A 25,387-nucleotide genomic window follows, 5' to 3' on the forward strand; every position below is an offset into this window, starting at 1 on the left:
CACAATCACAGAAAACCAAACACACAAGTGGCAAAAACGTGAAGCCTAATGCTCACAGGTAACTAACAACTGAGGGAAGTCCAATAGATAAGGGCGCAGATGAGCTCATCCCGCCAGATGGCAATCAGGCAATCAGCGCAGCCACGCCCAGGAGCACTCGCAGTCGTCACCATAGACCGTATGGTCGTCACACGCCCCCCCCCTTCCAAAAAACGCAGATCCCTCAGGATCGTAGTTTTTTTTTCCACAATTTCCTAAAACAACAAAAACAATAGTCATCCCCCCCCCCCAATCCCATGAGTAGAAGAGACAGAGAGAGACAGAGAGAAAGAGAGAGAGCACAAAAACAGCAGTAGATCATGCACGGGATAACGCATCGGCCACGATGTTTTCAGACCCTTTAATATGTCTTATGTCCAAACAGTATGACTGTAGAAACAGAAACCACCGCACTAAACGCTGATTTGGACACTTCAGTGAATTTAAGAAGACTAAAGGGTTATGATCTGAATAAACAGTCAAAGCTACTGTGGAATTGATATAAACGGAAAAATGTTGCAAAGCCCATATTAGCGCCAGTGTCTCTTTCTCAACCACAGAATAGTGAAGCTGGTAAGAACAGAATTTTTTGGAAAAGAAACCCACAGGATGGTAAATGCCATGCTCATCAACCTGCATCAGAACAGCACCTGCTCCGACGTTGCTGGCATCAACCTGTAATACAAAAGGCTTATCAAAACGTGGAGCAGACAGAACAGGAGCAGAATACAGAATTGACTTAACGTTTTCAAAAGCCATTTGACAGCCAGAAGTCCACACATTTTTCTCCATCCCGCAAAAGATTAGTCAATGGTGCTACCACAGTGGCAAAATTCTTACAAAAACATCTATAAAACCCCACTAACTGACGAAGCACCAACACTTGATCCCCAGCTTCAAAAGAGCGACGCTCTACGGCTCGATCATACAAGCTTTTCATTTTCTTTTGTGCGCTCTCCAGATTTGTTCTTGCTATATCCCAAACCCTAGACAACCTGTCCTTAAACCCAAGCACATAACCTTCAACATTAGTGGGTGGTACAACAGGTTTACCTACATCCCCCAAAACTGACAAAAGTCCCCGCACCTTGTGACCGAACACCAAATCATTCGGGCTGAACCCAGTGCTCTCCTGCACAACTTCACGAGCAGCCAGCATGAGCCATGGTAGTGACTCCTCCCAGTCTGCATCCAGCTGCACGCAGTAGGCACGGAGGAGAGATTTCATAGACTGATGAAATCTTTCAACGGAACCCTGCGACTGGGCATGATATGCTGTGGATGTAAGATGTTCGATGCGCAGTTGTTTTAGGACATCAGCAAACACACGGGAAGTAAAATTAGACCCGCGGTCACTTTGCACAAATCTTGGAATGCCAAAAACAGACATAAACTGAATTAAAGCCCATAGTACCGCTTTCGCAGAGCTAGTACGCAAAGGAAACATGAAAGGATAACGTGTTCAAGCACATTAGCATAAAAATATAATTACTACCATTCTTCGACCGAGGCAATGGGCCTACACAATCAATAACAATGTGCTCAAAAGGTTCCCCAACAGCTACAATTGGGCGCAAAGGCACAGGTTTGAGCGCTTGATTTGACTTACTAGTAGTCTGACAGGTATGACATGTCTTTATATATGCGGACACATCCCTTTTTACGCGCGGCCAAAAAAAAGTTCTAAGAACTCGATCATACGTCTTTTTCACGCCCCCATGACCACACTGGTCATGTGCAACCTGCAATACAGAATTTTGAAATTGAGCAGGAACTACCACCTGGACATAGGCATCCCCCACAAACACCTCCCCTTGCCGTACCCACTTACGGAAGAGAACCCCATTATCCCGGAAGTACCCCCTCGCTGCTCCCAATGCATCTGCGGGGGACAACACGTTCTTAAACAAATCAGACAACCCTGGATCACCAGCCTGTGCATTGCGCAACTCCTCCCTTGACAAAGGAAAGGGCAGGTTAGACAAATCAGGAACACCCAGCACAGACCCCAAACTTTCCCTCTGCACAGCCGTCGGTACCACATGATGACCAGTGCTGCTCATCGACCTTGTCACTGCACAGGCTGGGCTCTCCCCCTCATTACTAGGAGCACAAACAGGTGCACCAGGGGAATCAGACGCAATAGGTGAAGGAACGTCATCCCAAACACAGTGCCCCGCAATTGCATTGCCTAAAATAATATGGACTCCATCCACAGGGAGGGCCGGACGAACCCCGAGGACAATTTCCCCCTGCACAAAATCAGAATGAATATTAATTCTGTGAAGGGGAACAGAAACCGTATTCAAACCAATTCCACGAATTAAAACATTATCACCAGTATATGACCGCTCAGAGAAAGATAGCACCGACTGTAAAATAAACGAATCTACAGCACCTGTGTCCCGCAGAATTTTCACCGGAACCAGAGTGCGAATTACCCCACCATAATTGGGGGGTACCATCATGGTCCACTATCATATCAATCCCCCCCCGGTCCTGTCCCGTCTCGTCTATGGAAGTCGGTGTCAGTAACTCAACACAATAACTCTGAACAATAATTTTTAATGTCATTAAGAAGCATGACAAACCATACAGTACTACCACAGAAGAAAAACAGCAGTACAACCTGATAACCTTCTTTGTCAGAACAAACTGGGTATCAACACTACAAATGAGTCACATACAGTATATACACACATGCAGAACAGTCCTGCTGAATGTCTTGCTCTCTTTCGTCCTGCTGTGCCTCTCCTGTCTGCTGGGAACCCATTTTCTTTATTCACATGAACAGTGTATGAAACCTAACTGCACCTACACTTGTACTGTAATTGTCTGTAGATCTTAGTGCTAATATTTACTACTTACTCTTTTAGCACCAAAAAAATGCCTGATGTCTGGCCCTTTTCTTTTCCTCATGTTTGGCCTACTGTCTCTGTGAATAAACTCAAACAGGGTACTCAGATGAAACTATGAATATCTTAAAAATAATACAAAAGGAATGTAAGTAAAAACAATAGAAAACATCCATGTACTAGGCTATTTTGCCTAGGCTAGCCTACTACCTGGCTCTTTTTATGTTGCCCCCAGAGGTTGTGATTGTAATTTTACATAGGCTTAGCGAGGCCTACATCAGAACTTCTTGTGCCTAATCACACACACAGGATGGGCCTATGTGCCAAATGAATTTCAGAAGGGCACAATTTATTCATGATAAAATGAGAATGGAAACATATGGAGTTCTTCTCCTTTGAAATGAGAATCGTTTCTATACCACACTGTAATAAGCTTGATTTAAATAGAGACTTAGCTTATCTTGCTAACTAACGCTGGTAACTAACGTTAACGTCCGTCCACTGTAGCCTTCTGGCCTCAGTGAGTAAGTAATTCAACGTATAAAGATGTGACATGAGCTGAAAGAACAAATCACTTTAATAAATGAAAGTTGTAAAATAACACATTTTCAACAGGCTAAAAGTTGGTTAGCAACTAACATTACCAATGCACGTCTTCTGCTGCAAACCACAGACTGTATAAATTGCTGCAAACCCATGGACTGTATCTGATGAATCAACTGAATATGGTGTGGACTAGAAGCTGTTGCTTCTAGCGCAGGGCTTTTCAAAGTGTGGGGCGCGCCTCCCCTAGGGGGCACCAGAGTTCTTCGGGGGGGGGGGGGGTGCAACGTGAGGAAAAATAAACCAGAATAAGTTACTATTGCGGACATTTAGCGAACTTCAGCTAGCTTTTGCCAGAGACAAAATGGATCGATTTTTAGTACCTAAAGCTACAGTGAGTGAGGAGACAGAGTCTGGGCCAAGCAAAAAAAGAAGGAAGTATGACCACGATTATTTAAAGTTTGGATTTTCATGGACTGGATCTGAAGATGCTCCACTGCTACAGTGTGTTGTCTGCCAAGAGGTGCTAGCTAACGATGCTATGAGATGTTTAAAATGTGTAAAACAAGATGTTTAAAAAAAGCTCATATGTTTTAAATGTGTAAAAAAGATGTTTTCAAAAAGCACAGATGTTTAAAATGTGTAAAAGAAAAAAATAAAAATGTGTACAACAACCATTTTTTTTTAAATACGAATGGAACATTAAGTATGGCAACAACAAAAATTGTGTGTGTGTGTGGGGGGGGGGCGCTGTTGTTTATTTGCTCTCTGCGGGGGGGGGAGGGGGCTGACTCTCCCACACTTTGAGAACCCCTGCTGTAGCGCGTTCTAGCGCTGCGGTGACTAAAAATGTTACGGTCCACAATAGGGGTGTCTGTCTGAAATCGATTTACATTAAAATGTTCCTACAATAAGAATGCCGAATGGGAGTTGGTTTGAATTATATATTCCTTTTCACAATATCAGAAAAAATATCGGACCCCCCCAAAACTTATATTTTTGTCTCTTTGGGGGGTACTGGGTCTTCATTGGGGGGTATAGTACCCCCCAGTACCCCCCGTAATTCGAACTATGACCGGAACACTGTTCTGACCTGGGAAAAAAAACAAAGCCATCAGTAATAAAGGGCAAATAGGACATTAAACAATCTTTTGCAAAATCTCTGTCACCCCCCCGAGCTCCATGCACACGACTCAATAGAATGCAAAGACCTAGCTAATGCATTTGATTTAACGTATTTATAAGTCGAGCACAATAGTCTATTTTTTAAGGCGGGGCAATCCACCTTCCAGTGCCCAATTTCGCGACAGTAATTGCATACCAAATCCGTGGCCTGACTCGGCAACGACGTCAAAGGCCCCGGCAATGGTCTACTCGCCCCCCTGGGCTGCATTTAACCCAGGCTTACCAACATCATGAGAACTACTTTTATGCGTTAATGTAAATTCATCAGCCAGTTCCGCCGCCTTTTCAGGAGTTTTAGCTTTATGCTCAGAAATAAAGATAGCTACACGTTCAGGCACAGAAGATTTAAACTGTTCAACTATACACCAAGTTCAAAAATACCATGAGTCTCTTACTAAAACACTTGCAAGTTCACAATCACAGAAAACCAAACACACACAACAAGTGGCAAAAACGTGAAGCCTAATGCTCACGGGTAACTAACAACTGAGGGAAGTCCAATAGATAAGGGCGCAGATGAGCTCATCCCGCCAGATGGCAATCAGGCAATCAGCGCAGCCACGCCCAGGAGCACTCGCAGTCGTCACCATAGACCGTATGGTCGTCACAGGCGTGCCTTGTCAAAAGTTAATTAGTGGAATTTTTTTGCCTAGATCATTAAGAGGTGAGCAAAAAAAAAAAAAAGTCAGCAGAAGTGTCATCTGCAAATTTCAGGAGTTTTACATTTGGGTTCCTGGAGGTGCAGTCATTGGTGTAAAGGGAGAAGAGCAGTGGGGAGAGGACACATCCATGAGGAGCACCAGTTCTGACTGACCATATGCCGGAAGTGACTTCCCCCTGCCTTACTTGCTGTTCCCTGCCTGTCAGGAAGCTGGTGATCCACTGACATATGGCAGGCGAGCTGAAGTCTATGAACTGGATTCTTGCATAGGTCCCTGAGCAGTCACGATGTTGCAGGATGTAGTGCAGCCCCATGTTAACTGCATCATCCACTGACCACTTTGGCCTGTAAGCAGGGGGTCTAGCAGGTGACCTGTAATGCTCTTCAGATGAGCCAGCACTAGTCGTTCAAAGGACTTCAAGACCACAGATGTCAGAGCGACAGCCTTGTAGTCATTTAGTCCTGTAATGGAGGGTTTCTTGGTGGAGCACTTGAAGCAAGAGGGAACTTGACATAGCTTGAGGGATCTGTTGAAGATCTGTGTAAAGATTGGAGCCAGTTGGTCAGCACAGGCTTTAAAAGAGGAGGGGGAGACTCCATCGTGACCTTGTGCTTTCCTTATTTTCTGATTCTGGAAGAGCCATCTCATATCCTCTTCACACACCTTGAGTGCAGCCTTACCATCGGGGCTTTGCCAAGGGTGTGATAAGGCTACTGTTGGCTTCTGATCAGGGCTGTGTCTCGCTGCTTTTATTGCTTGACCTTAGTGCAGCCAGGACCCCCCCCCCCCCCCCCCCAGACAAGGGTGCGACTATGCTGCACAATCTGATCTACCGCTTTTCCTTCTCAGTGGGTTGGCAAGTATGTAATTTTTGTGCACAAGATTGTGAAGCGTTACGTCTCTCTGGTCTTACCAGGAGATGTGTAAAGAATTTAACCTTTTGAGTTGAACAACACTGAGCAACTAATCTCCTGTATATTTCAGTGCTCTTCCATATAAACGCAAGCACAAATACATAGGTTTATTTTTTTGTTAATATGGGTAAGTACTTTGTCAAAAAAAGTGTGTATAAATTAGAGTAGAGTGGGGGGAAAAGCCCCCGTGGGGTAATACGACCCGGCCTGTTTTACCCAAAATAACCACCAGATGGCGCAAAGTTACATTTCTATTGTTGCTATGGACTGGCTTGACAACGGGGATATACAAATATCCACTGTGGATCGCATATCAGCAACGCAGCAGAGAGAAATCAAATTTCATGGTAAGTGATATAATTTTCAGATATCAGTAAAACTGTATTTAGATAGCTGCTATTTCGTCAGATATCACAGCTGTGTATGTGGTATGAGTAGACAAGTCAGTACGTTAAAAAAAATACATTAGGTATAAAAAGTTGAATCACATTTTGAAAGTAAGACCCTTTTTCGTAAAAGTGTAGTCTGTGGGGTAAAACGCCCCCTTAATGGCGGGGTAAATGGCCCCCAGGGGGCATCATTTCCTTTTATCATAATTACTGTATTTCATACATTTCTGAATAGCAGATACATAGTTTTTAATAACATCTCGCTTACCTGGTTGAGCAAAGCAAGTAATTTGAACTTAATATTAAAATATTACCTCAGATTAGCCTAGATAGCTATGTAGCTAGCTAGAACAGTAGCCTAAGATTAGTCACATCATGTTTGGCTAATTGATGCTCATCAGATTCAGATTCTTATAGTTACATATAACATGGTGATATGGTTGTGTGTGTGTGTGTGTGTGTGTGTGTGTGTGTGTGTGTGTGTGTGTGTGTGTGTGTGTGTGTGTGATGGCATGTGTGTTGTTTCAGTTGGGGGTTTTCAGCTGCAGGGTATTTAGATAGCGTTACATTTCACTGTAATGTTAATGTAATGAATTCATTGATTCAATTAGCATTATTTATTGATGCACTTGTTCTTTGTTAATTCATGTTCAATCCACACAAAATTATATTGAAATTAAAATGCGAAATATAATAAAATAATGCATCTATTCATTAATTCAGGGATATTTTCTTGTTTCTTCCACATTATAGGCTTAAGTAAACACTTTTGCTATCCAAACAGCTTTTTTTTTAGTGAGGGGGCCTATTGCCCCACCTCAGGGGGCCTTTTACCCCACTGGGGGGGGGGGGGGGGGGGGGGGGTAAAAGGCCCCCTTGGCACAATGTTTGTTTTTGTTTAAAAAAAAAATTAAGTATTAACTTTAGGCAAACTTTAGGTGGCATTATTGTTCATGTCACTGTTGTCAAAAACTATGATTAAAACTAAACACATGGTTCATTTTAACTTGGAGAAAAACTGAATTTTCCTTAAGGGGGGCTTTTCCCCCACTCTACTCTAAATGATGCTAAAAAGCTATTTTACTTCATAGAGATTGATATTTATTATTGAAAGAGCTTTAAATTTCTGAAGCACAGTTCTCTGGTTGCTTATATGGCAGGTGAAGGCTACACAGATATTTATCCGACTTGTGATTGAAATGGTTTTATCAGGACAGAATCGATAAAAATCATTGCTGCTGTGAGATATTTCGATCTGACATGAATGGTATCGAGGCCCAATGACATTTCAGCATTTCAATCTAAAATGGCTCTGTGTGTGTGTGTGTGTGTGTGTGTGTGTGTGTGTGTGTGTGTGTGTGTGTGTGTGTGTGTAACCAGGAAGTGTTGCGTTTGTTGCTGTTTGTGTTTGTTGGAGAAAAAGAAGAATAAATAGTGGAAGTATGTCAGGAATTGTTGTAATAAATATGAATATTCTTCCCTCTCTAACAAATAACAGCTGTAAACTTTACACACATGTAAGAAACACCGCAGGACACACAGGTTTCCTTCCTTCAGGTAAAGTTACTGCGTCAACACCGAATTATCAAATTAAGAATAAAGTCAACTGTGTCAGTTAAGACAGAAATGTTCTTCATTTAGAAAATAATCCAAACATTCACATATTACAGCTTTATATTCCTGTACTCACTCTGATGATTTTTTTTTTCTCCTAAAGAGCCACATGTTTTTCTGGTCACAAAAAAAAAAACCTCCTGCTGACCTTCACCTGAAAAACACCTGAAAACACTTTCACTTTCACCTGAGATCCGGAGGAGAAAAGGCGGGGTTTCAGAGGGTGGAGTCACAGTCTCTCTCTCTCTCTCTCTCTCTCCTTTATATAAACATAGGCTACGTCCACACTCATACGTTTTAGTTTTAAAACGGCGTTAAAGTAAAAACAATCTCTGTTTTCGCTCTGCATTAGAAATAATCTCTGTCCACAACACGGCAGAAAACGCAGGGCCATTCACGGCCATTAGGCATGCGCGTGCCGGCAACAACTGGTGTAGGGGAGGCCGGGGATGAGTGTAACACTTTTTGTCTTAGCAAAAACATTATACAAAAACATTATTCCTAGAACTTGCAGAATTTTTGTGATAAAGTGCTCAAATTTTGACACAAAGTCCCCTCATTTGTCGACTACAAATATCAATATTTTCACAAACTATATCACAGAATTCATTATTTGATGTCAAATGCAAGGAGTGCCATTGTTACAGCCGACCCCACTACCAGGGTATGTTGTAACACAACCTGGGGTAAACTGGAACAGTAAAAAATTGAGACCACACCGCAAAATATGCATCTATGTAAGTTTATTGTGCACATGCCAACACTTGAGCATCTTCCTGTGGTTCGCTAAGAACAGAAGGAACTCATTGTCATCGTCGTCATCATCGTCAGGTTCCATCCTCGGGTCGAGGGTTGGATGCAATAGTTCTCCAGCCACTTCTGTCATCCTGAGCCATTCACACTGCTTTGGTGTAACTGAGGCCTGTCCATCTACAGAGGTTGGATGTCCATAAAATTCTTAGCCTTCCTCTTCCTCTTTTTCCATAAATTTTTCCCTCTAAAAGCATGCGATGAAAAGTATTGTGGCAAATAATATGCCCCAAATACTTGAGTTTCTTGATTTGTATAATGATCATGAGGCATTCCTTGATGTTAATCCTCTCTAATATCTCCTTGTTGGTGATTTTTGGAGGTATTAGAGAGGATTAACATCAAGGAATGCCTCACGAACTCAAATGCTTCATGAACACCTCAAAATATGCATTTATATTTGTTTAATGTGCACGTGCCAACACTTGAGCATCTTCCTGTGGTTCACTAAGAACAACAGTAACTCGTCACTGATGGCTAAATGAAGAACAGTGTCAGTGGTGTGCATCCTAATATTAGAAGAGTTTACATAAAATGAATGATCTCCCAGAGTTATCAACTTTGATTGGGTCACTGTCAGCCCCCGCAGAACTTAATCAGGCAACTGAATGCTTAGAGTCAACGTTCCGCTATACTTTAGATAATGTAGCTCCTCTTAAAAGGAAAATGATCAGGGGAAAAAATAGCACCCAGGTATAATGATGACACTCACACTTTAAAACAGACCACTCAAAAACTGGAACGTAAATGGTGCCAAATAAAATTGGTAGCGTTCAAATTAGCATGGAAGGAGAGCTTCCTGAAGTATAGAAAATCTCTCAGTGCTGCTAGATCAACATATCCCTATAGAAGATCTCATCTCATTATCTCTAGCCGCTTTATCCTGTTCTACAGGGTCGCAGGCAAGCTGGAGCCTATCCCAGCTGACTACGGGCGAAAGGCGGGGTACACCCTGGACAAGTCGCCAGGTCATCACAGGGCTGACACATAGACACAGACAACCATTCACACTCACATTCACACCTACGCTCAATTTAGAGTCACCAGTTAACCTAACCTGCATGTCTTTGGACTGTGGGGGAAACCGGAGCACCCAGAGGAAACCCACGCGGACACGGGGAGAACATGCAAACTCCGCACAGAAAGGCCCTCACCAGCCATGGGGCTCGAACCCGGACCTTCTTGCTGTGAGGTGACAGCACTAACCACCACACCACCATGCTGCTGTAATAAAAGAACAAAAATAATCCTAGATTCCTATTTAATACTGTAGCAAAATTAACCAGGAATAAGTCCACTATAAACACATGCACACCTGCAGCATGTAGTAGCAACGACTTCATGAATTTTTTTAATGACAAAATTGAAAATATCCGACAAAAAATTCAAACTACTAATTTAAGGTCAGACAATGTAAGTGACAATTTAAGTAACCCTGTAGTTAACAATATAACTCAGATCAGCAATTAGAATGTTTTTCTAGTCTTATTGCCCAATGCCAGTCTTACTTCAAAAGTCTCGTCTTTTGAAGAAAGCAGAGTCTTCCTGGAGCTTAGGAAAAACTTCTGTAGGGAGGAGAGGAGGTTCTTTGAAAAGGCTTTGTGGCTCGTGAGAAGGAGAGCTCTGTTCAAAAGCACCGTGCACGGGTTCAGGAGGGTCCAGCCGCTTCCCGAACAGATGAAAAACAAAGAAAACTGCCTTTTTGCTTGCAGTTGCGTACGTCTTAAAAGAATAATTGAAAACCGGTTTATAACTCACTTGAGTTAAAGCGCGCGTGTTTCTGGAGTCTACCGTGATCAAGGGTAAACAGAACGGGGAAATGCGCTGAAGCGTGGATCTTGCAAGAAAGAGTCGTGGTTTCGGACGGTCCGATGGTGAGCGTCTCTTTATGGTCTGTTCCTCGCTGAGTTCAGACACCAGAGATAACAAAATGGAGTCTTCCAAGCATTTTTGAAGATCATGGAGGAGGTGATGTAAGTGATCCCGCCCAGGCGTGACGTAGGTCAACGCGGAAGTTGGCTGGGAGTTGTAGTTCTGAGACACAAGATGGCGCATGGTACCTACATGCTGATGACACACAGTTGTATGTTTCTGCAAAACCAGATGAGAGACTCCAGCTTAATAGAATTGAGGAATGTGTAAAGGACATTAGACACTGGATGCTTATTAATTTCCTTCTGCTTAGCTCTGACAAGACTAAAGTACTTGTACTCAGATCACATGAAGCTAGAAGTAGGTTTTCTGATTCCACAGTAACTCTGGATGGCCTTTCTGTTTCTTCACGTGCAGCAGTAAAAGACCTCGGAGTGATTATTGACCCCAGTCTTTCATTCGAAACTCATATCGATAACATTACCTGGATAGCTTTCTTTCATCTCAGAAATATTGCTAAGATAAGAAATTTAATGTCACTACACGACGCAGAAAAACAAGTTCATGCTTTTGAAGACTGAAGGACTTCAAACTCCCACTCAAGGTTCTAAGGAACTTTTACTCCTGCACTATTGAGAGTGTCCTGAGTAGGAGCATCACTAACTGGATGGGAAGCACCACGAGGAGAGATAAGCTGGCTCTCAGGAGGGTGGTTCGCTCTGCTGAGAGAACCATCAGGACCACCCTCCCTAACCTACAGGACATTTATTCCAACTGCTGCAGGGACAGAGCCAGGAAGATCGCCAGCGTCCCCAGCCACCCAAATAATAGATTGTTCTTCCTGCTACCTTCAGGGAGACGCTACCGACAGCTGAAGGCCAACACTGAGAGAATGAGGAGGAGCTTCTTCCCTCAGGCCATCAGACTGTTGAACTGTTCATAATGATAACAAGGTACACTACTATGCAGTACTGCACTTTGGACTTTAAGGACTCATAACCGCACAATCATCACATCTCTGCCATGTTTCCACTCATTAATATAGCTTGAGTTCCCCCCCCCCTTTATTTCTATTGTTTTTAATTTACAACCCCGATTCCAAAAAAGTTGGGACAAAGTACAAATTGTAAATAAAAACGGAATGCAATGATGTGGAAGTTTCAAAATTCCATATTTTATTCAGAATAGAACATAGATGACATATCAAATGTTTAAACTGAGAAAATGTATCATTTAAAGAGAAAAATGAGGTGATTCTAAATTTCATGACAACAACACATCTCAAAAAAGTTGGGACAAGGCCATGTTTACCACTGTGAGACATCCCCTTTTCTCTTTACAACAGTCTGTAAACGTCTGGGGACTGAGGAGACAAGTTGCTCAAGTTTAGGGATAGGAATGTTAACCCATTCTTGTCTAATGTAGGATTCTAGTTGCTCAACTGTCTTAGGTCTTTTTTGTCGTATCTTCTGTTTTATGATGCGCCAAATGTTTTCTATGGGTGAAAGATCTGGACTGCAGGCTGGCCAGTTCAGTACCCGGACCCTTCTTCTATGCAGTCATGATGCTGTAATTGATGCAGTATGTGGTTTGGCATTGTCATGTTGGAAAATGCAAGGTCTTCCCTGAAAGAGACGTCGTCTGGCTGGGAGCATATGTTGCTCTAGAACCTGGATATACCTTTCAGCATTGATGGTGTCTTTCCAGATGTGTAAGCTGCCCATGCCACATGCACTAATGCAACCCCATACCATCAGAGATGCAGGCTCCTGAACTGAGCACTGATAACAACTTGGGTCGTCCTTCTCCTCTTTAATCCGAATGACACGGCGTCCCTGATTTCCATAAAGAACTTCAAATTTTGATTCGTCTGACCACAGAACAGTTTTCCACTTTGCCACAGTCCATTTTAAATGAGCCTTGGCCCAGAGAAGACGTCTGTGCTTCTGGATCATGTTTAGATACGGCTTCTTCTTTGAACTATAGAGTTTTAGCTGGCAACGGCGGATGGCACGGTGACTTGTGTTCACAGATAATGTTCTCTGGAAATATTCCTGAGCCCATTTTGTGATTTCCAATACAGAAGCATGCCTGTATGTGATGCAGTGCCGTCTAAGGGCCCGAAGATCACGGGCACCCAGTACGGTTTTCCGGCCTTGACCCTTATGCAGAGATTCTTCCAGATTCTCTGAATCTTTTGATGATATTATGCACTGTAGATGATGATATGTTCAAACCCTTTGCAATTTTACACTGTCGAACTCCTTTCTGATATTGCTCCACTATTTGTCGGTGCAGAATTAGGGGGATTGGTGTTCCTCTTCCCATCTTTACTTCTGAGAGCCGCTGCCACTCCAAGACGCTCTTTTTATACCTAGTCATGTTAATGACCTATTGCCAATTGACCTAATGAGTTGCAATTTGGTCCTCCAGCTGTTCCTTTTTTGTACCTTTAACTTTTCCAGCCTCTTATTGCCCCTGTCCCAACTTTTTTGAGATGTGTTGCTGTCATGAAATTTCAAATGAGCCAATATTTGGCATGAAATTTCAAAATGTCTCACTTTCGACATTTGATATGTTGTCTATGTTCTATTGTGAGTGAATACAATATCAGTTTTTGAGATTTGTAAATTATTGCATTCCATTTTTATTTACAATTTGTACTTTGCCCCAACTTTTTTGGAATTGGGGTTGTATCTTATCTATATACCTTTATACTCGCAACGACCTATGGTACATAAGAATTTCACTGTAATTACTTGTAATTATATGTGACAAATAAAACTTGAACTTGTTACCTCCAGGTTGGATTACTGTAATGCCTTACTGTCTGGATGTTCCAATAAGTGCATAAACAAGCTCAGTTAGTTCAAAATGCAGCAATAAGAGTCTTTACTAGAACTAGAAAATACGACCACATCACCCCTGTCTTATCTACAGTACACTGCATTGGCTCCCAATCAAATGTTGTATTTTTTTTTGGTAAAGATTTGTTTTTATTCATATAAGCTCTTACAGGATGTTTATAGTGCATAGCAACCTTCTACAGTTTGTTACAGTGAAAGTCATATTTTACAAAAAAAACATACATAAATGTATAACATTACAGACACACCATACAAGGATGATTTTTGAACATCAGAAGAGAAACCAAGAAAAATATATATATATATTACATTAACTTTTCCCATCCCACCCTCCTCACTCGTATGGCTCTCACTTTCCTTTCATTTATATACCTACACAGTCTGTATACCCAGTCTATACATACACCCATCTGTACACATTCAAATGTATATAAATCAACACACTACTCACAGCAGATACATCAATGAGGAAGTTATACAGTGGGGCAAAAAGGTATTTAGTCAGCCACCAATTATGCAAGTTCTCCCACTTAAAAAGATGAGAGAGGCCTGTAATTTTCATCATAGGTACACTTCAACTATGAGAGACAGAATGGGGGGGGGGGGGGGGAGAATCCAGAAAATCACATTGTAGGATTTTTAATGAATTAATTGGTAAATTCCTCGGTAAAATAAGTATTTGGTCACCTACAAACAAGCAAGATTTCTGGCTCTCACAGACCTGTAACTTCTTCTTTAAGAGGCTCCTCTGTCCTCCACTCATTACCTGTATTAATGGCACCTGTTTGAACTCGTTATCAGTATAAAAGATACCTGTCCACAACCTCAAAGAGTCACACTCCAAACTCCATTATGGCCAAGACCAAAGAGCTGTCAAAGGACACCAGAAACAAAACTGTAGACCTGCACCAGGCTGGGAAGACTGAATCTGCAATAGGTAAGCAGCTTGGTGTGAAGAAATCAACTGTGGGAGCAATTGTTAGAAAATGGAAGACATACAAGACCACTGATAATCTCCCTCGATCTGGGGCTCCACGCAAAATCTCACCCCGTGGGGTCAAAATGATCACAAGAACGGTGAGCAAAAATCCCAGAACCACATGGGGGGACCTAGTGAATGACCTGCAGAGAGCTGGGACCAAAGTAACAAAGGCTACCATCAGTAACACACTATGCCGCCAGGGACTCAAATCCTGCAGTGCCAGATGTGTCCCCCTGCTTAAGCCAGTACATGTCCAGGCCCATCTGAAGTTTGCTAGAGAGCATTTGGATGATCCAGAAGAGGATTGGGAGAATGTCATATGGTCAGATGAAACCAAAATAGAACTTTTTGGTAAAAACTCAACTTGTGGTGTTTGGAGGAGAAAGAATGCTGAGTTGCGTCCAAAGAACACCATACCTACTGTGAAGCATGGGGGTGGAAACATCATGCTTTGGGGCTGTTTTTCTGCAAAGGGACCAGGACGACTGATCCGTGTAAAGGAAAGAATGAATGGGGCCATGTATCGTGAGATTTTGAGTGAAAACCTCCTTCCATCAGCAAGGGCATTGAAGATGAAACATGGCTGGGTCTTTCAGCATGATAATGATCCCAAACACACCGCCCGGGAAATGAAGGAGTGGCTTTGTAAGAAGCATTTCAAGGTCCTGGAGTGGCCTAGCCAGTCTCCAGATCTCAACCCCATAGCAAATCTTTGGAGGGAGTTGAAAGTCCGTGTTGCCCAGCGACAACCCCAAAACATCACTGCTCTAGAGGAGATCTGCATGGAGGAATGGGCCAAAATACCAGCAACAGTGTGTGAAAACCTTGTGAAGACTTACAGAAAATGTTTGACCTCTGTCATTGCCAAAAAAGGGTATATAACAAAGTATTGAGATGAACTTTTGTTATTGACCAAATACTTATTTTCCACCATAATTTGCAAATAAATTCTTTAAAAATCAGACAATGTGATTTTCTGGATTTTTTTTTCTCATTTTGTCTCTCATAGTTGAAGTGTACCTATGATGAAAATTACAGGCCTCTCTCATCTTTTTAAGTGGGAGAACTTGCACAATTGGTGACTGACTAAATACTTTTTTGCCCCACTGTACAAGAAGAACCTACAGAGGGCTAGTTTGAAGCCAGTCCATAAAGGTTAACACCACCAAGGTCAACCAAGTCCAGAAAAGGCAGAATGTCTATGAAGGGGCCCCAAATTTTTCCAAAGGCTCCATGCTTCCCTCTCACATTATATAATATCTTTTCGGGTGTGCAGTAAGATACAAGCTCATTAATCCAGTGTCTTACTGATGGTGAATTTTCAGATTTCCAGTTAATCAGAATAAATTTTTTCACTGCAGTGCTCGGAAGTAAAATAAAGTATTTCTTATAGTATTTCACATTATTAGAGCTTGTGTCCCCCAGAATCCATAGTTTTGGGTCCTGTTCAATTTGAATTCCTATTACCCTTGAGGTTAATTCAATGGCACGCTTCCAAAATTCTTCTATCATTGGTGTTAGGTTTATATAAGTATTATTCTTATTATTCTTATAAGTATTATTATTAAAATGGTGACAAAATTAAGGATTAACTTAAGGTTCAGTTAAAAATGACCTTCTGTCTCGGCTGGACATTGTTTGGGAACATTTTGTTTATGAAATGTGTATTTTTGATCAGAGATGTGTCTGAACGACGCCAAGGTCTGTTTTGATGTCAGATCGACCCACACACACTTTAATGTTGGATGTAAGGGTAGCCTTATTGCTGAACAAAGAGTTAAGACTCTTATATTATATTTTTATAGTATAGTTATAGTATATATTACTTATAGTATATTTTAGAGCTTTTTAAGATCCTTTATTATTTTGGACTATTGCATATACTATGGCAGTGATTTTAAACTGTTCCTGTGTAGCCTGACCTTCGTCCAGTGGAGAAGAACACTTCTTTGTTAGACCAAACATAGTCTTTGTTTAAAACATTGTCGTAAAAACATCTCACGCGCTTTGACGTGCGTAAATGAAATTGCTGAATTGCTGAAATATTATTTTGCTTATGATTGAAGGTTTCATTCACACACACATACATATGGAATTAAGATGTCATTTGCTGACCTAGCACATAGACACGGATATCAAAATGATGTCATTTACTCACACCCTCCCATAGACACACACACACACACCCCTCTCTGAGGTCACATACAAACACACACACATTTGACAGACACAATAGCCGTTTGGAAAGATTATGATTTGTTATAAAAGGTGTTTGTAATCTTTCATCTTTGACGAAGTGACTGTGCGAATAAACTGGCATGTGAATCTCTGATTCTTTGTCTGTTTTTCTCGACCTGATCATTATCGTCCCAGATCCGAGGGTGGCTCATGAACGAATCGGGGTCTCTTTCTGGGTGAACCCCAACAATTTGGTGTCAGTAGTGGGATACTGCCAACCAGGTGAGTAAATTATTTTAATTTTAATATATAATTTGATTGGTTAGACTTCCGCCTGGTTGGTAGTAATTTCAAAAAGAAAAGAGACCCAGTAAATTCAGGTAATCCTCGTGTGAAGGCACGGGATGTTTTGGGGAACCTCGTAGACTTTTTAGACTTTTGTTTACGGGACGAGACGGGGCTGGTAGAGCCACGGGATTGGACTGATAAACCTCGTAATTTGTTTACAGGACGGTGAGCCTCGTGAAGACACTCCACGGGAGAGCTGTCACGAGAAGAGCGCGCTTTTAATCTTTGATTCCTTCGTGCAGCCACCATGGGGGGAAAAATTGTATTATATTAATTGTATTATATTAATTGTATTATATTAATTGTATTATTGTATTAAGGTACCCGGACCCCGAGAAAAAACCCAAGGGATTGGATGTGGTTTAGCATTCTACAAAGATTCTAGACAATTTGGCCGGCTCAGTTTTGATTTATCCTCATCCAGGTATTTGCAATCTCTAGGAGCTGTGTAATGTATCTTTAATTGTTTTAGCATTTATATAAGGCATTACTGGATATGCACAAAATAATGAAACAACAAATCAGTACTCTGGACATGAACAGTCAGAACTGTGTTCCTGGTGTGCATAAATGTCAAACCTTTGGTCAGTCAAACCTGTATAACCAACTTCCAAAGTCTTTATTTCCCTTATAAAATCCTTATAAGATGCAAATTAAAATGATTTACCTAAAATTTGAATGATAGTTAACAATAATATATCCCAGGTACTTTTTATTCAATATTAATAATAATAAACTTTAAGAATGAATACAAAGCTTCAATGTTTGACAAAAAAAAACACAAGGTGTAAATGTTATGTGCTCTTTTATCATCGTGGGAATTGATTATAGCTCTAAATAAATATTGAAGGGTTTTTTTGTTAAAAAGAATCCGTATAACTTTATTTGTACGCCCGTATACTATGTTTATTGAATCAAATCCGTATAAAATACGGACATTCTGTATATTGTGCATTATGATCTCAACGAAAGCTTCACTGAATCGATTCTTTAGAACAAACTCATATGCGTGTGAATCAATTTACTTGATTCACTCTTGATTCTTGACTCAGAAACTACGGGAACCTTATTTGTATTCCTGTTTTCAAATTGTAAACAATAATCACATTTTCATGCTGCATGAAATTAAAGTATGAACTTTCCTCAACCCATTACGTGTGCATGAACTCAACAAATGCAGCGTCTGTATCGATTCGCTCGATCGAGTCATTTATGTTTCGTCCCGAAGAAGATCCGAATCGTTTGTGAATCTCATCACTGTTAGAAATCCAAGAGAAGAGATCCTCTTCCCTTAACATCATCAGAGGAAAAATCTGCTTCTTAATCAGTTAGTTTCAGCGTTTGGTGAGTAGACCATCTGCATTTTATTTTATATTCATTGTGTGTTGATAGTCCGAAACTTATAACTGGAAGGTTATCAGGAAAGTCACGAGTGGTCCGCGAGCACTCTACAAGCCTATTAATGCGTTTTAATAATTAATAGTGCAGCTATTAATGCAGTTTCATGTCTAGATTACGAAGTATGTGACGGCAAAATAACATTATGAGAACTCCAGTTCCCATGATGCTTGTGAACTGGGCATGCGCACTGGATAAAAGAAAAAAAAACAGCTCTTTAGGGCAAAACTCTCGTCTCATCAGATTTGGGCAGTAATTCCATGCGTTCAGACCTTAAATAAGGAAATAACTGTACAAGCAAATACAACACAAAAACCATTTTAAAACATTCACTTAAATTAAACAGACATGGTAAAAACAGAAGAAATATATTTAAGGCTTAGAGTTTGATTAATTTAGCCAAATCAAATATCACTTTCAGATTTGAAGATATTTATCAGGAATCATTTTTAAAATATTGAGTATTATACCACTTCCTGTTTAAAGGCATAATAAAAGGCATCAAATATATTTACCCTACGTGTGAATGGAAATGCCGAAAAGTTTAATGTTTAACCTAATGTTTAATGTTGATCTAAAACATTTAAAACTGATCGTGTGGTGGTCTAGTGGTTAGGATTCGGCGCTCTCACCGCCGCTGGTGTAGTGGTATTTTTATTAATCATATGTAATTCTAACCTTTAAATATCCTATATACTCCTGTTTCTGACGCGTTTTAGCGAAATGTGGACTTGTCTTGTCTGGGAAGCATGAAATTAGTTCAACAGCGAGCTAACCCGCTTTTTACTTCATTTTTGACATATTTTGAATAATTGTTCCGTAGCAATATGCTTTGTCTCTTTCTCAGTCAGCATTGAGATAAGGGCTCCCAGACTGTTACAGATAGCTATAATATAAACAACTCATGCAAGAACAGCAGGCAAGGACACACAGAAATCTGCAATGGGCAGAGAAAATCATTATTTTTGGCACTCTCTCACAATAATGAATTTAATAAGTAATCTCTTTATATTATTAGGTAAATTCCATATACATAAAGTCAAAATGTCCAAGACAACCAATTCTCATTCCCATTAATACTGTTAATTGAATTAAAAATGTATTTTCAGTCTCTGTCACATATCGAATCCAACAAAGAGTGCTTATCAGCTATTCAATTTTATTCAAATTACATTCAGTGAAATTGTTTGTCATTTCAATTTGCCCTGTTTTTATCTCCTTATCTTTCTTTAAACTTATTGCTACTTATGAGGCTAAGCTTAACTATGTTCCTTCTAATTTCGAACTATTGATATGAAATGCTCTGATTAACTGTTTGCTGAGTTTTAAACCTCTATACTTTTGCCTTTAAAAACCACAGAGGATATGGAATGGATAGGCTTTTAATGTATTTAGTTAACAAACGTTTACTTGAATAACTTTTGTTTATAAATCGGAGACTTGGGTTTATCTTTATTTAACCATTAAGAAAAAACTTCATAAATTATCATGATTATGATACGTTGGCTTGTATAAGTACTCATTGTCCTTGAACCTTTCCGCATTTTGTTGCACTGCAACCTGGAACTTAAATTGACATGAAACTATTCATGTGCATCCTGTTTATAATAAGCAGTACCTCTCTCTCTGGATCCATGTCATCCTACAGTCTCTTCTCGAGCAAGGTGTGGTGAGACACTTTACACAAGATTTACGTAAGATTAATTAATTGATTGTTTCTTCTGTAATATCACAAGTTCCTACCATTTAATGATCTCTGTTCTGCCTTTTTTTTCACGCACATGAGGAGATAGCGTTTGGACTCAAGGTTTCATTTGATTCTCCTGCTGTTTTTTTTTTCAGCTGTAATTCATAACGTGCTCTGTGACCTTCTCCCTCCCTCAGGACTCTGTGGTCTGTGTGTTCTGGTGTCTGCTGAGTCACCAGAAATCTGCCAAGACACTGACACTTGCGCCTGCTCCAACATCTGGTGCATAAGGGCTTTAAGGTTTCCAGAACCAAGCTGCAATATTATATGGACACTTAAGTATTTGAACTTTTGAAGTTTTGAACTTTCTCAAGGCTGTCATTCTAGACACAAAACCTCCTCCACTGCAACATCCTTTGACCTGGACTGACGCTATGGTGGTTGCTTATCACTCCCTCAGAAGCACCCTTTGTTCCGCCCCTGGGTTACCTGCTCACTTCAAGCCCTTCCACCTCTATGCCTGTGGACACCGGGGCACGGCCTCTGGGGAACGTGGGGGGGAATGCATCATTGTGCGTTTTTATCCAACACATTAAAACATTAGACATTGTTGCTCAAGGCTTACCTGCGTGTCTGGGGGCTGTCTCCGCATGTGCTTTGATGGTTTACCCATTAAATTAATTAATCAGTAATTTAATGGATAATTAGATTAACATATGACTATTTATTCTCTGTTCTACTAACAATCTCGAAATTCGTGTCACATCCTCTTTTGATAATGTAGGTCGCGCTCTCGCACGCCTCCTTAATTCTCGGGATGACACTTGGGATGACATTGATATTGGCTGTCTAAAAAATCGTACATACTACTAGTATCAGGTCTGATCTCTTCGCTCCAGCCCTCTAGGGATCTTTCTAAATCTTCAGACGGTGCTTGTTTTATAATTTATAATATTATCACACCTCTGTGGTTATTCTGTGTGTTCAATCAATATCAGCCTGATATTCTGCATGAGACATACGCTCTTCCTTTCTCATTTGATTTTTGTCATCTTGATTGTGGACAAATTCTCTAAATGGGTAGAAGTTTTTCCCTGTTCTCGAGAGAACACGAAGGTAGTCGTTTTGATACCTAGTTATAATAATAATAATGATACATTTTATTTATAAGTGCCTTTCAAAGTACCTAAGGACACTGGACAATAAAAAAGAAAACAAACAATAAAAGCAGAACAATAAAATAACAACAATAAAATAATAAGAAATCAATAATAATAATAATTATTGTTATGGGGTTTCAAATGCCATAGACTCAGACAAGGGTACCCCTTTCACCTCAAAAGTCACACAAAACCTTTGTAAGTATCTCTAAACTAAACTGGTGTTTTCACACTCCTAAATCCTCTGGTATCGTAGAACGTACTAATCGAACATTGAAAGACAAATTAATTAAGGTCATGCAGGACACAGGTTTGGTTCTGTAATCCATAATTCATTCTGGCTGAAATTCGTGTGACACCAAGAAATTATTCTCCCCTGGAAGAAGGGAACTCCGGCTCCGGGTACCTCTGATTTGAAAATGCATATGGATGAGTATTCTGCAGCCCTTATAGATAAGTTGCATAAAATTTGTACCAAGGTCAATAATACAATATTATCTCCACCACACACCCCTTTCACGTGGGAGACAGGTGCTGGTGTGACTTTTTAAAGTAATGATTTGGACAATTGGGAAAACAATATAATGGGCCTGCAGACATAGTCGCCATTACTTTTGCTGCTGTTTTAACTGATCTTTTTCCACAGTGGATCCATGCCACTCGATTGAAGAAGGCTCCATAACAAAGTTGTGTTACAATAACAAGTTTGCTGCTATTAACGCTTTTTGTGTCCCTATCTAGTCTCCCTCTGGCCAGTTTTCTCTCTCTCTCTCTCTCTCTCTCTCTCTCTCTCTCTATTTCTGAGCTCTACACAGATTCGACTGAGAATCCTCAAGATGTTGTGAACAAAGAGGGGAAGAGATCTTGCGCCCCATTTGGAACCAATCATCCTCACTACAACCATGACAGTCCTCATCACGGGTTTCGTGGCTTCATTGTTGCTCGGGGCAGGGCTACCCGCCCGAGCCTTCTGGACCACTTCATTGCTCGGGGCAGGGTTACCCGCCCGAGCCTTCTGGACCACTTCATTGCTCGGGGCAGGGTTACCCGCTCGAGCTGGACTTCGAGACAACATCTTCTGGACTAACTTCGCTAACTGAACTGCACAAGCGCACACCACACGAATGTGTTATGTCTTTCATCTGATGCCGTTTTCTACTATTATTACACATCTCTATGCTCTGAAACTCTGTATTCTTACAGGACTCTGTTCTCACTATAGGTCGATATGCCTTCTAATTTCATTTTTCCCTCACTGTTTTAGAACAAATTACTCTGAAGGAAGTAGCGTGTATCTGGGAATTACGAGGTTTTGAGTTTCTCTAAGCTCCGGTGAGGTGGGACGAGGGCTGATTGGGCATGCCCGCCCTCTGAGCACCAATAAACGTCAAGAAGGGCAAAGATTAACTCAGGATTAATTCTCGATGTAATCACATATATAATCATGAGGTGATAATGATCAAATATGGTCCTAGGGTTTGATAATAGTGATACTATTATCAAAGGGGGGGATTGTTAGGTTTATATAAGTATTATTCTTATTATTCTTATTAGTATTATTATTAAAATGGTGACAAAATTAAGGATTAACTTAAGGTTCAGTTAAAAATGACCTTCTGTCTCGGCTGGACATTGTTTGGGAACATTTTGTTTATGAAATGTGTATTTTTGATCAGAGATGTGTCTGAACGACGCCAAGGTCTGTTTTGATGTCAGATTGACCCACACACACTTTAATGTTGGATGTAATGGTAGCCTTATTGCTGAACAAAGAGTTAAGACTCTTATATTATATTTTTATAGTATAGTTATAGTATATATTACTTATAGTATATTTTAGAGCTTTTTAAGATCCTTTATTATTTTGGACTATTGCATATACTATGGCAGTGATTTTAAACTGTTCCTGTGTAGCCTGACCTTCGTCCAGTGGAGAAGAACACTTCTTTGTTAGACCAAACATAGTCTTTGTTTAAAACATTGTCGTAAAAACATCTCATGTGCTTTGACGTGTGTAAATGAAATTACTGAATTGCTGAAATATTATTTTGCTTATGATTGAAGGTTTCATTCACACACACATACATATGGAATTAAGATGTCATTTGCTGACCTAGCACATAGACACAGATATCAAAATGATGTCACTTACTCACACCCTCCCATAGACACACACACACACACACACACACACACACACACACACACACCCCTCTCTGAGGTCACATACAAACACACACACATTTGACAGACACAATAGCCGTTTGGAAAGATTATGATTTGTTATAAAAGGTGTTTGTAATCTTTCATCTTTGACGAAGTGACTGTGCGAATAAACTGGCATGTGAATCTCTGATTCTTTGTCTGTTTTTCTCGACCTGATCATTATCGTCCCGGATCCGAGGGTGGCTCATGAAGGAATCGGGGTCTCTTTCTGGGTGAACCCCAACAATTGGGCAACTCCATAGCATGTGTAGAAGCTCACCGTCGGTCACTTTACATCTCTGACATCTGGGGGAAATGTTGCTGTCAATTTTATGTAACCTGTAAGGGGTGTCGCATGTCCTATGGAATATATTAAATTGAATTTGCCTGTGTTTTGTGGAGGTTAACACAGTCTGTGCCTGTTCCAATAGTTTATGCCAATCTGCCTCCTCATAAACACAGCCTAGGTCTGTTTCCCATTTTCCTTTTGTAGATGTTTTATCATAAACAAGTAACTTTCCATTGATGATACCATATATAGAAGATGTTATTCCTTTTGTTGATCTGCATAGCTTGTTACATAGGTGGGTTTCAAGAGGAGTTTCTTTTGGAATATCTGGGAATGTTTCTTTAGATTTCTCCTTAACCCAGTCTCTAATTTGTAGGAATTTGAAGAGACTATAATTAGGAAGATTGGATTTTTCATTTAGTTGTTGGAAGTTAGCAAAAGTATCATTAATGTATAAATCAGCAACTGTTTGGACTTTTCTATCTTTCCACCCCTGCAATACTGAGTCAGCGATGTGGTGTGAGAGGTTGGGATTACCCCACAAAGGTGCACTTCTGAGAAAAGAAATACTTGTGTTTAGAAGTGAGTGAGATTCTTGCCAAGCAGTGAATGTGTTCAGTATTATTGAATTGTTTGTGAGTGTGGCTAAAAAATTTTTTTGTACCTAAAAATGGAACATCCTTTAAAGGCATAGACTTCATCTCATGTTGTTCTATTGGGACCCATGTAACCTCACTATTCTCTGCATGCAGCCAGATCCAAATTGATCGGTACTGAGAAGCAAGATAATAATTCCTAAAGTTTGGTAGGTTAAGTCCTCCCCTTGAATATGGAGCCTGCAGAGAGGTGAGTTTGACTCTAGGGTTTTTCCTCTGCCATATGAAAGGAGTTATAATTTTGTTAAGCTCTTTAAAAAAACTCTTGGGAACATTTACAGAAAGACATTGAAATAGGTAAATAAACTTAGGCAAAATGTTCATTTTAATAGTGTTAATTCTGCCTATGAGAGACAATGGGAGATCCATCCATCTTTGAAGGTTGAGTTTGGTTTGTTCCAATAATGTCATCTAGTTCTGTTTAAATATATGCCCATCCGCTTTGACAATTTTTATACCCAAATATTTGAAACCATTCACCACTTCAATGGGTCAGTGAGAGCTCTGATATTTTTGTCCAGTATATTTAGTGGTAGAATCTCGCTTTTAGTGTAATTTAATTCATACCCTGAAACTGCACTATATTCTTTGAGGCATTCCAATAGAGGGGGGACTGATGTGTGTGGATCGGTTAGATATAAAAGGAGATCATCTGCATACAGAGAAAGTTTATGTTCACTTGTACCAAATTTAATTCCAGCTATGGAGGTGTTGGAGCGGATGGCGACAGCTAA

The 25,387-nt window shown here is 40.4% G+C and overlaps 1 protein-coding gene across 1 annotated transcript in view; it reads right to left on the bottom strand.

Moving 5' to 3' along the window:
• Nucleotides 1-2,971, bottom strand: part of LOC132888477 (NACHT, LRR and PYD domains-containing protein 3-like) — a 345,899-nt gene extending 342,928 nt beyond the window's left edge. The window contains exon 1 of the mRNA XM_060924523.1: nucleotides 2,908-2,971. The gene's annotated coding sequence lies outside the window, so the exon portion shown is untranslated. The remainder of the gene's footprint in view (nucleotides 1-2,907) is intronic.
• Between the last annotated feature and the right edge of the window lie 22,416 nt (nucleotides 2,972-25,387).

Source organism: Neoarius graeffei, chromosome 6 (genome assembly GCF_027579695.1).
Source record: "Neoarius graeffei isolate fNeoGra1 chromosome 6, fNeoGra1.pri, whole genome shotgun sequence".
Lineage (NCBI taxonomy): Eukaryota > Metazoa > Chordata > Actinopteri > Siluriformes > Ariidae > Neoarius > Neoarius graeffei.